Below are 13,639 nucleotides of genomic sequence, written 5' to 3' on the forward strand. Positions count from 1 at the left end.
TTTCAATCATGTGGTCCATATCTTGAGGTAGATCGATTTGGCTTCTTAGTAAAGTTTGTATGAAGTCGATCATATTGTCTCCTTCCTCATCCTCCGCTATGCCATAGATTCTCACATTTTCCCGCCGGGCCCTTCCTTCCTTGTCGATTAGCTTAGCTTCCATGCTAGCCTGGCGTTGGGTTAGTCTTTTCAATAGAGTTGTTGCTGCCATTAATGTTGTTTCGACTTCATCAATCCGCTCTTCTGCCTCAACCAGCCTACTGTTTGTTTTGTGTAGTTCTTGTTTGATCTCCTTGAAGTGTTGTTTATTGTCCTGTCTGAAATCCTTGAGTTCCTTCAGAATACCTCGCAAGCTAGCGTCTGCTCCGTCCTCCTCCTCGTGGGTCGGAGAACTTCTTCGGCTAGCAATGTTTTGTAATGTCGTTTCTTCGATGTCTTCACCCGTAATTTGAAGTTTCTTGCACCTTGCAGTAACCCTGTTTTTATTCATATTTGTAAAATCTCACTGTGCTGTTATCTAAGGTGTTTTCAGTGTTATTTAGTCAAACCGTCGGGGAGCACAAAAAAACTAAGCAGCCATCAGTAGTGTGACCCGGAAGTCCCTCTGATTACTAATTTCATTTATGAGTCAAATAATGCAGCCACATTCTTAAAATGCAAATGCATTTCTGGAAATTCATTTGCATTTGAATTTTGGTAACAATTTGCTTCCATATAGAACACGTTCATATCGAAGACGAGTTCTTTCAGAATCAGCCACATATATTAGCAGGTGGACCTACTGATTTCCTTCTCATACATTCCCCTAGCGTCACAGTGCATTTCCCTGTTGAAGCTTAGCTTCCATGGACTTCAATGGGGCTGCTTTTAAAGATCCTGTAAAGTAAATTCCATGTTTTGCTTCTAAGTACATTATATACGTGTGCCATACCCTGCCACTCAGTCAACCTGTATGGACCCTCGACTAAGAAGGTCAATGGAAAGAGATAGATAAGGCTGTAGCGGCTTTTTAGAGCAATATAATTTACTTTATAGGCTACACTACTGTACCAAAGGATGCGTTTTTGTGTGTTGTGTTATTAGCTGTACACTTTCTTTCAGATTGGAAAGAATTACAGACCAAGACCTGAAGAAGGCTGAGGACTTTGTCTGTGTAATGAAATGCCTGTACACATCAACTCTGTGTTTCGGCGGAGCGTATACCCCAACATGCAGCCTCTAAGAGATACAAAGTGAGTTCATGGTGTCTGAGTCCGTAAGGCTTAAATGTAATTGTAATATTTTAAGTAGTCATAAACAGTAATGGTTCAATTAAGAATAATTGCCCCTACTACTTGAATTTGACTTAAAATGTCTTGTACAGGAACTGAATATACGGGCGATCCTGGAAGAGGCCACTGTTATGCAGACCCTCCAGGAATTCGCGATGTTGCGATCGCACCAAATCACGCAAATTCAACGATTCCCTGCGAATTCAGCGCGACGTTGCAATTTTAACCAATCACTGCAATTTTCCCGCAACTTTGACCAATTATCATCGTCTCCCACAACTCTCTCCAGTAGGGGTTGAATCCAGTGTTGCGCCTGAACGCTATCATTGAACGAAAGTTCATGAACTCGTTGATCATTTTGGTGAACGTGAACTGAACGTACTGTTTTACTGCCTGATGAACGATACTGTGAATGTGTTCATTCTGGTGTCTGTGAGCTCTTTCACTCTTTTTAATTTCGTTCAGTAAGGTGCCAGATTTCTAGAGAGGGAGAAAAACACCGTTAACAGTCCTGTATCCAGGGTTGCCTAACCAGTCAATTGCTGTATTGAGCGGTATTGCAGGCAGATAGAGATTTCAATCTTTTTTGTTAAAAAAAGGGAGATTCCTCCCTTCAATGCATGTGAATGTAAATCCTGGTTGGATAAGGATAAACAATGGGATATGATGAAAATTGGCATGTTGGTAAGGTTATTTAGGGGACCATTTCTCAATGGTTTTATTCTTTGATGAATGTTTGTTAATTACTTAATTTTCAACCAATAACTCAATTAAAATTACAAAGAGGGAAATTCACAACTTTTTATCGGAACTTTCACTTACTCCCGCAATTTCATAGCAACAAACACCTCAAAAACACTGCAACTTTCATCGCAACTTTTTGGAAAAGCTCCCGCGAAATCAGGAATTTTAGCCCGCAACGATCACAAAAAAGGCCCGCGAAATCCTGGGGGGACTGGTTATGGATCCATGGTTTAAAGATCCTGTAAAGTGGAATTGAAAAAGAGTTTTAAGTTCACCACACCACAGAATAATGTGTTATTAACTACCCATCCAAATTGATGAAAAAACACAGACAAGTATGTTAAATTAGGCTTTGAAATCGTGAGAAAATCAGCACTCTTCTCTGCTTGAGACTGGGGGGGCGTGTCGCCTGAAGGAGCTGAATCTCCGCCCCTCGCTGCCTACCTACGACCCAGATAATGGACGCTACGTTAATCCGAACAAAACAGTATAGAATTAGAATTAATTTGTTCAATGAGTGAAACATACAGATGCATATAAATTAATTGTTCCCTTGAGCTGCAACACAGGAGTAAAAATGGACACCAGAGACAGCAGACAGTGATCTCTCCAACTACTTCTAGCACATTAGCTACCATTTCACCAAAATACCATCATTCTACACCGAGTAGCCTAATGTCAAGTTAGCGGTTTGCACTAACTCATACCAGAGATACCTCTGGAAAAGTTATCTAGTATAATTATAAAAAGCACACAGAACTGAGTGATGAACTGCTGGCGGCGGTGGATGGTCCAGGTGCGACCGGAGGAGGAACGGCCGGGAGGGCGATGCTCGGTACGGCTCCGCGCTGCAAGAGAAGCCGTGTGTCCCTGAACCCCGTCTGTCTCTGGTCCATGTCCAAAATTATCCGCTGTGAAATGGTCACTGCAGAGGCGGCTGTTGGAGTTTATCCGAAGCTTTCCATCAGCGTGGCTCTTCTCAAAATCAATCCACCTATTTTTCCTTTCCTCATCAATAGGGAAATTAAATAGCGTTGCAGCGCAGCTGAAGTTCTTGCATCCAGGGAAGATGCAGTTGTGGGTGGAGGGAGACATCCTGAAGCTAGCTAGCTAGCTGATGTAGGCTACAATAACAGTACAGCAGGAGCAGCCATTCAGTGATCTTACATAGATGGGTCACAATGATGTAGATAGGTAATCTTTTGGCTCCGCCCATTAAAACCTGATCTGAAGACGGAAGAGAAACTGTTCTACGGTCTAACTCCACTTTTCAGTGCAACAAAGTTTTTGCGCTTTGCACATGCTTTCAGGAACTCATTTCACACGTATACACTGTACTGAGAAACAAATCATGGAATTTGCTTTACAGGAGCTTTAACCCGTTAAGGAGTAGCGTCACACGTATGTGATCGTTCGAAAGCGGGCTCCACAGAGTACCGTCACACGTGTGATTTTGAACATTCCAACCGACTGTTTTCCGATAGACAAAAACTATATGACGCTATAGTATGGCTTCAAAATTTACAATTAGTAGGCTAACAAGTAACACTAGCAGGTAGTAGCATTGCTACGAGTATTATGCTAGGTTGCTAGGTAACGGAAGCTAACTAAAGCTAGCTAGCTTCCGTTTTGGAAAAATAACTCACTCTGGTGGAAGCGTCGGTAATATTTAGAACTCACTCCTTAAAAGGTTAAAGCGAACCAACATGTGGACTGATGCAGAGAGGACAAGAAAGGAGTTAGAGCTGTACAGGAGTCTACCTGATGTGTTGACCTCAACAAATAGAGTGATCTGGTGGTTGGAGAGAAAAGAGACTTTACCAATCTTGTTTGACCTCAGTGCTAAGTACTTATGTTCCCAAGCATCCTCCACTCCAGTTGAGCGCACTTTCTCAACAGCTGGGGACACAATTAGTGTGGAAAGGGCCTGTCTCCTCCCAGACAAGGCAGACATGGTTATCTTTCTCCATAAGAATGCTAACTGACTGAGAAGGGACAGGTTCAAAAACAATCACATTAAAGTTGCCAGTCTTCACATTGATTCTCGTCATCATTGTATCCTTTCAATCTCAAAGTGCTAGAGTACAGTATGAAAATAACATCAGTCCAATGAACTATCAGGGCGCCCCCTCGTCCGCGCCCCCAGGCGCCCCCTCGTCCGCGCTCCCAGGCACCCCCTCGTCCGCGCTCCCAGGCGCCCCCTCGTCCGTGCTCCCAGGTGCCCCCTCGTCCGCGCTCCCAGGTGCCCCCAGGCGCCCCCTCGTCCGCGCTCCCAGACGCCCCCTCGTCCACGCCCCCTCGTCCGCGTTCCCAGGTGCCTCCTCGTCCACGCTCCCAGGCGCCTCCTGTCCCCTGTGCCCTTCCCCTGTGCCCGTCCGGCCTCCGGGCCGCCCTCCGGACCTGCGCCGGCCCTCTGCCCTGCCTCCGGGTCGAGCCCCGGCCCTCTGCCCTGCCTCCGGGTCGACCTCCGAACCTGCCCCGACCCTTTGCCATGTCATGCTAGCATGGCTGGTCAGGTATTGTTTTCGTTGCCTCTGTAAAAATATCCACTTTTGTCTGCTTTAGACGGTAACATACGACACACACAGTGCATCTTCGTTCCATAAAAAAAGTTGCTTCCGTTTGAGCTCGTAGCTCTACTTTGCTGCCATCTTCACTTTATTGTCTCGCGCCAGTTGTTAAAAAATCTATCGAGATTAGAGAATTACAATTTGACAACCACTAGTCACTCACTACTCAACTCTTGATTTGCCAACTGTGCGCCCCACGAGCTGCATTATTTATGCATTTAGCAGATAGCAAAACATATGAAGGATGTAAACTTTTACAATGCCAAAAAAAAAATTCAATCAATAATTTGCAGTGGTCCGATCGGGCCAGTAAGTTGCTAGTTTAACTGTCCCAACGTTACTTTTTACTGGCCCCAGGCCATCGGGCCATCGTTATTGTCGAGCCCTGAACTATGGTGCTCAATGTAAAACCATTTATAGAAAAGTAGCCTGCTGAAAATCCTGATAGATTTTCAGTATATCAAGCATCGAAAAAAGTATTGTGAAGGTATCATATTGAACTGAAAGGTATCGGTATCTAAAATTTTCAAACGATAACCAACCCTAGCCTTCAACACCGCCATCTTGCTTAATCTTAGTCTTCCCTGGCTTTCAAGCTTTTTGGAAACGGGGCCAGGCTTGGGTCAACTTGCTGCATCTGAACCACATTGGTAGGGAGATTAAAACCCAAAAGCAGCTCCAGGGTCAGCTCAACTGGTGGATCTACAGCCGTGTGCAGAAACCTCTCCTGTCTTCTCTGCCTACGTGTCTTGCAGGGCTTCCCTGCCCCTACATCCAAGTTGGCATTGTAAAAAGGCACGGTGCTAAGAGTATGAGATGACTCACCTGGCTGCCTCGCATGTGCTCTTGTAATTGCCACATTACGACTTTGGCTTGGACGTATTAAGTCAAGGAGCACCTGCGAGTCATGGCCCAGCAAGCAGGATATCGCAGGTTATCAGCAACGCCTACATTCAATGTATTATTGTTTTTATTGATTTTATGTAAAGCACCTTGAGCTACAATTCTTGTATGAAATGTGCTATATAAATAAAGTCTTACTTACTTACTTACTTCAAGAGATACAGCTGCTTTTGTACCTTTATGTAAATATCAGCTGTGGGGTAAGGCTTCTCATCACCTTGCACACAACAAATAGGGACATTCTCCTCAGAGCAAACCACATTGGATGGTACAAACTGAATATCCTCTAGGGCAGGGATGACCAATTAATTTTTACAAGGGGCCACATGAGAAACCTGAAATTTGTTGGAGGGCCGCACCAACGATAACTTGAACTTAATTCTGCTCACTATTAATTTTCTCCCATTGGCACTTGTTTGCTTTTCACAATGTATGCTTCATGTTTTGGCTACCCACAATGTTTTTGGGGCTATCTCAGCTGAAAGCTGTGGGAAAAATTTCCTTTCTTCACAGAACTCCTGAATATCCTCTCAGGTCCAAGACATTTTTCAGCACTTCGCCCAGGCTGAGCCACCTGACATCTGTGTAGTAGCTTATGTCATGATGTTCAGTCTCATTTTCTCCCAAAAGTGCAACAAACTGTCTGTGATTCAATGCTCTTGCCCTGATGAAGTTAACTATTTTAGTTACAACATCAACAACATGGTTCATTTTTAACACTGACTTACACAACACCTCCTGATGTATAATACAATGCAAAAATGTCAATTTCGGCTCAGGGTTCATTTCTGTCACTTTATCCTGCATTCTCTTCAAAAGTCCAACATTTTCCCCGTCAGATTTGGAAAGGGAAAAATAGTCAAAGTTGACCGCTCTGTTCTTCAGCTGAAGCTCCAGATTTCCCGTGATGTCCTCAACCCTCCTCGTTACAGTGCGTCTGGAGAGGGGCAAGTCCCCAAATGCTGCCTTTTTCTCCAGGCATATTAGTGCTGCAGAGTACAGCAAACACTCCTTGATAAACTCTCCTTCAGAAAAAACGGCTTACTTTTATGGCAATTTTGTGGGATATGACATAACTTGTCTTGACAGCTGCATCTCTGGGTGTGCAAAGTTTTGTAAAAAATACTTGTTGGTCTTGCAGTTTAGCTAAATGGAGTTAGACCTGAAAGGGTTAACTAAAGTTCGGGAGGAAGGTGGCACACCAAGACTCCTCCTTCTCCAATCAAACTAATACGCATCAGCCCAGTAAAGCACGGAAGAATGCGACCAAACTCCCCTTGGTCAATTAAGAGTTCTGTATAAAGTATCTTCCATTCCTCTGGTCCCTGTGCTAGCATGTTGTTGTCACCCCTCCCACCCTTCCCTTTCTTCTCTGCTTCTCCCTGTCATCTATCCAGGCTTCCCAGGGGATCTGCTTGAGCTGCTGCTCGGCCGTGACCCATTAGGACTCTCCGCCACACCCCGAGTCCATGCCCGGACACCAGGCCCGGCTCTGCTACCGGCCTCCACCAACCGCTCCAGGCTCGGCTCTGCTGCCAGCCTCCTCCACCATCGGGCTTGGCTCTGCTACCAGTTCTGCTTCAATAAAAGCTATCTATTCAATCTATGGTGTGATTACTGAACTCGTGAACAAAGCATTCGACTCCCTTGCACACTCAGGCCTCAGTCTACGCCCTAGTACAAAACACATCTGTGTGTGCTTGATTGCGTTCTTGGGGCAACCTTTGTTTGGGTTGCCCCACTTTCCCACAAAGATAGCAAATTACCTGTTTTCTGTATGCTTTAACACTAGAAGCGCCAAGAGGGGTCCTTTGGGCCCAATGAAGAGAACAACACATTGCATCTTCGCACTCAATCGAATTCTGGAACCCTGCTTTCTTGACTTTTCCTAGATATGTGTGTTTTATCATCCAGTATTTAACAATGTTAATAAATCACACTGGGAAAAGCTAATTCAAGGATATTTCACTCCTGTTTACTGTTAAGAAATATATATTTTAAGATAAAGATAATAACTCATGAATAATCACCAGGTAGGCAAATTTGGTTGATGCCATTTTGCCTCAGAAGCTTGAAACCTATGTTGGCATTATATGCTATATATGATGTCTTTCATGATTCTGTGATGCCGATTTTCCTAAGGTCTAACGATCTCACCTATTCTGTGTAGCCCAGAAACTAAAGGGGTTCTGGAAGGACTTTAATTGTTGTGTCTATTCCAATATGTAATGATGGTATTCAATGACACAAATCTGTGTTCTAGAAAGAGTGTTCTGGAGTCGCAGAGGTCCGATAATATCAGCTTTAATGCAGCAGTTGGAAATCAACAAGTACAGAGCTCTGGGGTTGTCTACGTTTCCCTACCCGCAACAGAGTTTGGGCTGGTTCACGAAGTCCAACTGGCTATCTGTCCCTCCCCAGCATATATATTTATACAGTGCAATTAAAACAGAAAGATGAAAAAGAGGGTTGAGCTTGTTCTCTCATGCATCAGGGAGTTGTTCTTGGCTACGCGTCCCACCTGCTCGGGTGCCATCTCCACCCGCTTTCAAGGTTGTTTCTGAAAATGAAGAGATAGACACAAAAAACTGCCTGCTTCCCACACCCTGTGTGAGACACCATGTTTAAGCCTGAGCACACTTCTCAGATCATAAGACAGAACTTTAATAAGCACAATGCATAACTTTACAAGCACAATATATTCTTTATTCTTCATTTAAAAATCCACAACATTTTCGGTAGGGTTAGTCATTCTGGAGGAGAAAAGCACACGCTGTTAGCTCTCGCACACGCTGTTAGCTCTCGCACACGCTGTTAGCTCTCGCACACGCTGTTAGCTACTAGGAGCTAACTATCTGCTACTGATGATGGCAACGCAAATTTTATACATTATAGTAACTGAAAACAAATATCAATTGATGATAACGAAAGCGATGTTGAAACGGCCTTTCTCCCACATAATGTAAGTTACTATCTCTCCCGTCAACACGATTTGACTACTACACTATACTGTAGATGATCACCCAGCGCTCTGGCCAAAACCACTGTCGGATAAAGAGCGCTGCTCGTTAGTGAGGAAAGGTCCAGTTCAAGTTGGGTGTAGCTAATGTAGATCGGTTAAACACACTAATTCACAAGTAGGGTGAAGTGCCTTGCCCAAGGACACAATGTCATTTGGCACGGCTGGGAATCGAACTGGCAACCTTCAGATTACTAGCCCGACTCCCTCACCGCTCAGCTATCTGACTCCCAAGACACTGCATTTTGTTTGCTTATTGACTTGCCTAAGCACTGGACAATTGTACATCTACAGGGTGATTTTCTTGTGCAGTTATAGAGACAGCATGACAGTGCATATGATTACTTTCATGCTCTTAAAAAAATTATACTTTAACGATAAGGCAGGCTCATATTTTGCTGCAAAGGGTGTGGGTTTTTCTCCAACTGCCTCTCCTCTTGTCTCTTACATGGTTGCATCAGGGTTCTCCTGATAACATTTTTTTTTTTTGATGATGATGATGATGATATTTCAAAGTAAAAATGGACGAAGTAGGCAATCAGTTATATTAAGATAGCAAGCCAAGTCCATTGAACAGACTACGTCTTTAAGAGGGGCATGGGGATTTCTCTGATAAAACCACCCAGTGTGGCTATGAACACTCATGGCTTGCTTAATTGCATTAAGAAATGGATGAGTGACATTCCCCCAACGCAGCTGCAGGAAGCTTCAGGGCCCAGTGACTTCACTCGGTCACTAGCTGGCATCCACTGTGTCCAGTTTGTCATGGGTGAGTCCAGGAGGAGGACCCAAATGCAGGGAGAGGCAAGGTAGGCAAGATTTAAAAACAAAGTATATTTATTTTCTTTTGACAAGCAGGAACACAATGGGAATACTCACACATAACTGACAAAGACTAACCAACCATAAATACACACAAGGACAAACTACAACAAACGAGCAAACTGAAAACCTGAAACAGACAGGGAGAACACAGGGAAACATTAGGGCAGGGACAAAACTACTGAGAATCTAAAAGTAACAGCAGTCACTTACAACAAATTGTACTGCTACTAGGCAGTCAGGGTGTCAAGTTGTGTAAGATGGATGGGTGTCACTGTGCAAACACTTGGAAAAGGATAAATATACATCTCAGTTAATTTATTAATTAACCTCTTCTGTAGGCCCTTGTGTCCTGGGGGATGGTTGGGTTGAATGAGATTTCTCCAGAGAAGATTTCTCCAGAGAAGCCCTCAAGCAATAGGTCACCCACTGAGGTGACTGAGGACCATCTCTTCAGCCAGGTCTAGGATGTTGTATTATACAGCTACATATACTATAACAGTGGTTCTCTCTCTCTTAAACTGTATGATGCGTTGTGCTCAGGATGCATGCATTTGCATTTTGGCTTTGGAGTCCAATGAGGGTGGTGTTGTCTGCTAACTTCAGGTGCTTTCCTGACAGATTCCTGGAGGTTCCGCTGTTTGCATACAGGGAGAAGAGAAGGGAAATAACGCTTCCTTGAGGGGAACCAGTGCTGATGATCAGGGAGTCAGATATGTATTTTCCTTGCTTCATGTTTTGCTCCCTGTCAGGAAGTTTGTGATCCACATGCAGGTGGAGTAAGGCACATGCAGCAGGGAGAGCTTGTTCTGCAGCAGAGCTGGGATGATGGTGTAAAGGATAATCTTAACCCCACAAACAGGTTGTAAACAACCCTCAATAGACTTGAAGCTGTGAATTAGTTTGCCATGTCTTATCTCAATGAACAGAAATCGGTGGAATGGTTTACATTTTGCTACTACATATTGCAGATCTAGGAAAGCTAGTTTGCCTGTACATTGGTGAATGTCAATACTGTAGGTTAGCTATAGAACTTACTGTAAAATAGTTTTAGCTAGTTAGCCACATCTTGTGAAAAGACAAAGGGTGTAGGCAGATTATTCTGTTGTTTTGAAAGGTATCCAGCTGCAGCCATAAAGCATTGTTACTTATCCAAGTTCTGTTGTTCTTCCATTTGGTACACTATGTGCATGTGCAAGTATAAGTTAGGTTTTTGCAGGTACATGTTCAGTTTGTTTGTGTGTAACACTAACCCTAATTCCATGTATTCAACCATAACCCAGAACATGCTGTTTGTCAATATGTGTATTCCCTAGTGCACCATATTGATGCTACATATTGATGTTGTTTCCGAATGCCGTTGGCAGAATTGATACACTGGAGTTGATTCCAAATTTCCTACAATGCAACATAACCAAAGTGGTAGCAATCAAGTGTCACACAAGCAATTCGACAAAAGTGCGATCTGAACGATAAAAAAGGCACACTTCCTTAAAGACAAAAACATTATAACTTAATTTATTTATTATAATATAATATATGAATGGTATAATATATGGAAATTGTTTACGCAACGTCATTTCCCCTCATCAGTTGCAAAATAACAAAATTGTGTCCGAAATGTAATTCTCTTACTAATTTGCAAAAGAGTATCAACATATCTGGCCATTTCACAGATGCTTAGGATACATTTTCTTAATTTTGGGGGAAAGCCAGCTTTCTCTCGCTGTCCCCTTTTTTGCTCTCTCTGCCACTTCTTTCTGTCTTTCCAACTCTGCCTCTGCACTCAACAAAGTCATTGATTTATTTGATGTGCTCCTAAGATAATTTCAGTATATGTGCCAAACAAAATGACTGTGCTCTGCTGGGCAGTGATGTACCTTTCACAGGCTCCATTTGTCCTGCATCAGTGCCAAGATAGGAGAGGTGGGGGAGGGTTTAAGGGCTACTGAAAAGATAGAAGCATACTGCAAACACAGACAGTTATTCTCCCACCCACCCACATACACCCCGCACCCATCTCTCTCTTTCTGACACACACACAAACATAGCAGGACACCTGCCAATCCATTTGCCCTAAAGTATGAAGATCTGAGTCTGTATGTCACACCCAAGTACCTGTGTCAGTCATCCCTGTGGGCTTTGATCTGGGACACATCTGGTCCGTTGTACACCTACTTCTATTGCAGTAACAGAATTCTGAGACGGAGGCTTAGGGCACAGCACACACACACACAGACATAAACACACATACACACATACATGTTTATACTCTATTTCCCATTGGGGGATCATAATGATTTCAGGTGCCCCTTACAAGATTGACTTCCACACAGTGTCATATTTTATTTTTCATGCAACCTACATTCTTTGTGACTTGTCGGCCCATATCCTATTTCCTGGTACCTCGGCCCCAGGTCCTAGAACAAAGTTCATGGCAGAGAAAAAGTACAGGATTTTTTGTTGACATTGTTATCACAGGGGCTAGGCACAACCATCCAGGACCTAAATCAGACAATTTTATCATGTTAGTTTGCCTCAGGAATTGACTCTGTCAAAGTCGTACCCTCACAAAGGGACCTACACATTTCTATGTTCTTTCTCTGCATTAACAATTAGACTGCAAATAAAGACAGCACATTGGTCAGTTAAAAACCAGAATGCCCTCCACAGGGGAACACTGGCCAATTAACAGAATAATTAACTGAACTGTCTCTCTTAAATGACTGGTACAAGGCACTGTGACAGCACAGAGTGTATTTTAATTAAAGTGCCCTCCAGTTAAGTTGTACATTTATAAAGCCCATGAGGCACTCTTACCCAGTGAATAAGAGATGTTCACTGAACTGCTCTGGGCTGTGTGTGTTTGTGTGTGTGACATTGTATGTGTGTGACAGTATGTGTCTTTAAGAGTCAGAGAGAGAGAGGGGGAAAGAGTGAGACAGTGAGAGATTGTGTTTGTGTGTGAAATAATGTGTGTGTCAGTGCATCTCTGTGTGCTTGTCAGGGAGGGGAAAGCAATAAAACCACTTTCCTGTCCAGCACATCCCAAACTCCTCTAGTACTGTGCTTTTATCTTGTAGCTGTCCAATGACGCATGCAGATCAGTCATGAAATTAAAGGGAGGCATGTATTGCAGCACCCACCCACAGCTGGGTAAGCAAGGAGGGGCCTATGAAAAAAGCCCTAGGAGAAGAAGACTTAATAAATGGTTGATTTTTTTTTAAAGTAGAGTACTGGAGTTAGGCAGCACAATCTCAGATTAGGAAACTGTTTCCCAGCATGAGTTTTGGATGAACAGCAGAGAGCAGAGAAATGTCTAACCCATAAAAAGGATATCAATAAATTGAAGAGAAAAAAGTTAGACAAAATAATGAATGAGATGAGGCGGTTTCCTGACTCAACTTTATTTACATTAGATGAGAGTGATGAACTAAAAAAAATGACTAAATGTAAATATACAGTTAGGTCCAAAAGTATTTGGACATTGACACAATTTTCATCATTTTGGCTCTGTATACCACCACAATGGATTTGAAATGAAACAATAAAGATGTGCTTTAAGTGCAGACTTTCAGCTTTAATTTCAGGGTATTTACATCCAAATCAGGTGAACGGTGTAGGAATTACAATACATTTTATATGTGCCCCCCCCCCCTTTTTAAGGGACCAAAAGTAATTGGACAATTGGCTGCTCAGCTGTTCCATGGCCAGGTGTATGTTATTCCCTCATAAAGGGAGTTCGTTATTTCATTGACAAGGAGCAGATAACAGGTCTAGAGTTCATTTCAAGTATGGTATTTGTGTTTGGAATCTGTTGCTGTCAACTCTCAATATGAAGTCCAAAGAGCTGTCACCATCAGTGAAGCAAGCCATCGTTAGGCTGAAAAATCAAAACAAACCTATCAGAGAGATAGCAAAAACATTAGGTGTGGCCAAATCAACTGTTTGGTACATTCTTAAAAAGAAAGAACGCACTGGTGAGCTCAGCAACACCAAAAGACCCGGAAGACCACGGAAAACAACTGTGGTGGATGACAGAAGAATTCTTTCTCTGGTGAAGAAAAACCCCTTCACAACAGTTGACCAGATCAAGAACACTCTCCAGGAGGTAGGCGTATCTGTGTCAAAGTCAACAATTAAGAGAAGACTTCACCAGAGTAAATACAGAGGGTTCACCACAAGATGTAAACCATAGGTGAGTCTCAAAAACAGGAAGACCAGATTAGAGTTTGCCAAAAAACATCTAAAAGAGCCTGTACAGTTCTGGAACAACATCCTATGGACAGATGAGACCAAGATCAACTTGT

At 43.1% G+C, this 13,639-nt stretch overlaps 1 long non-coding RNA gene across 1 annotated transcript in view; it reads right to left on the minus strand.

The window, feature by feature from the left end:
• Positions 1-8,104: 8,104 nt before the first annotated feature.
• The window catches only part of LOC136947174 (uncharacterized), a 333,221-nt gene continuing 327,686 nt past the window's right edge, over positions 8,105-13,639 (minus strand). The window contains exon 3 of the long non-coding RNA XR_010877002.1: positions 8,105-8,198. This is a non-coding gene — a long non-coding RNA (uncharacterized lncRNA). The remainder of the gene's footprint in view (positions 8,199-13,639) is intronic.

The sequence above is a fragment of the Osmerus mordax genome, chromosome 8 (assembly GCF_038355195.1).
Source record: "Osmerus mordax isolate fOsmMor3 chromosome 8, fOsmMor3.pri, whole genome shotgun sequence".
Lineage (NCBI taxonomy): Eukaryota > Metazoa > Chordata > Actinopteri > Osmeriformes > Osmeridae > Osmerus > Osmerus mordax.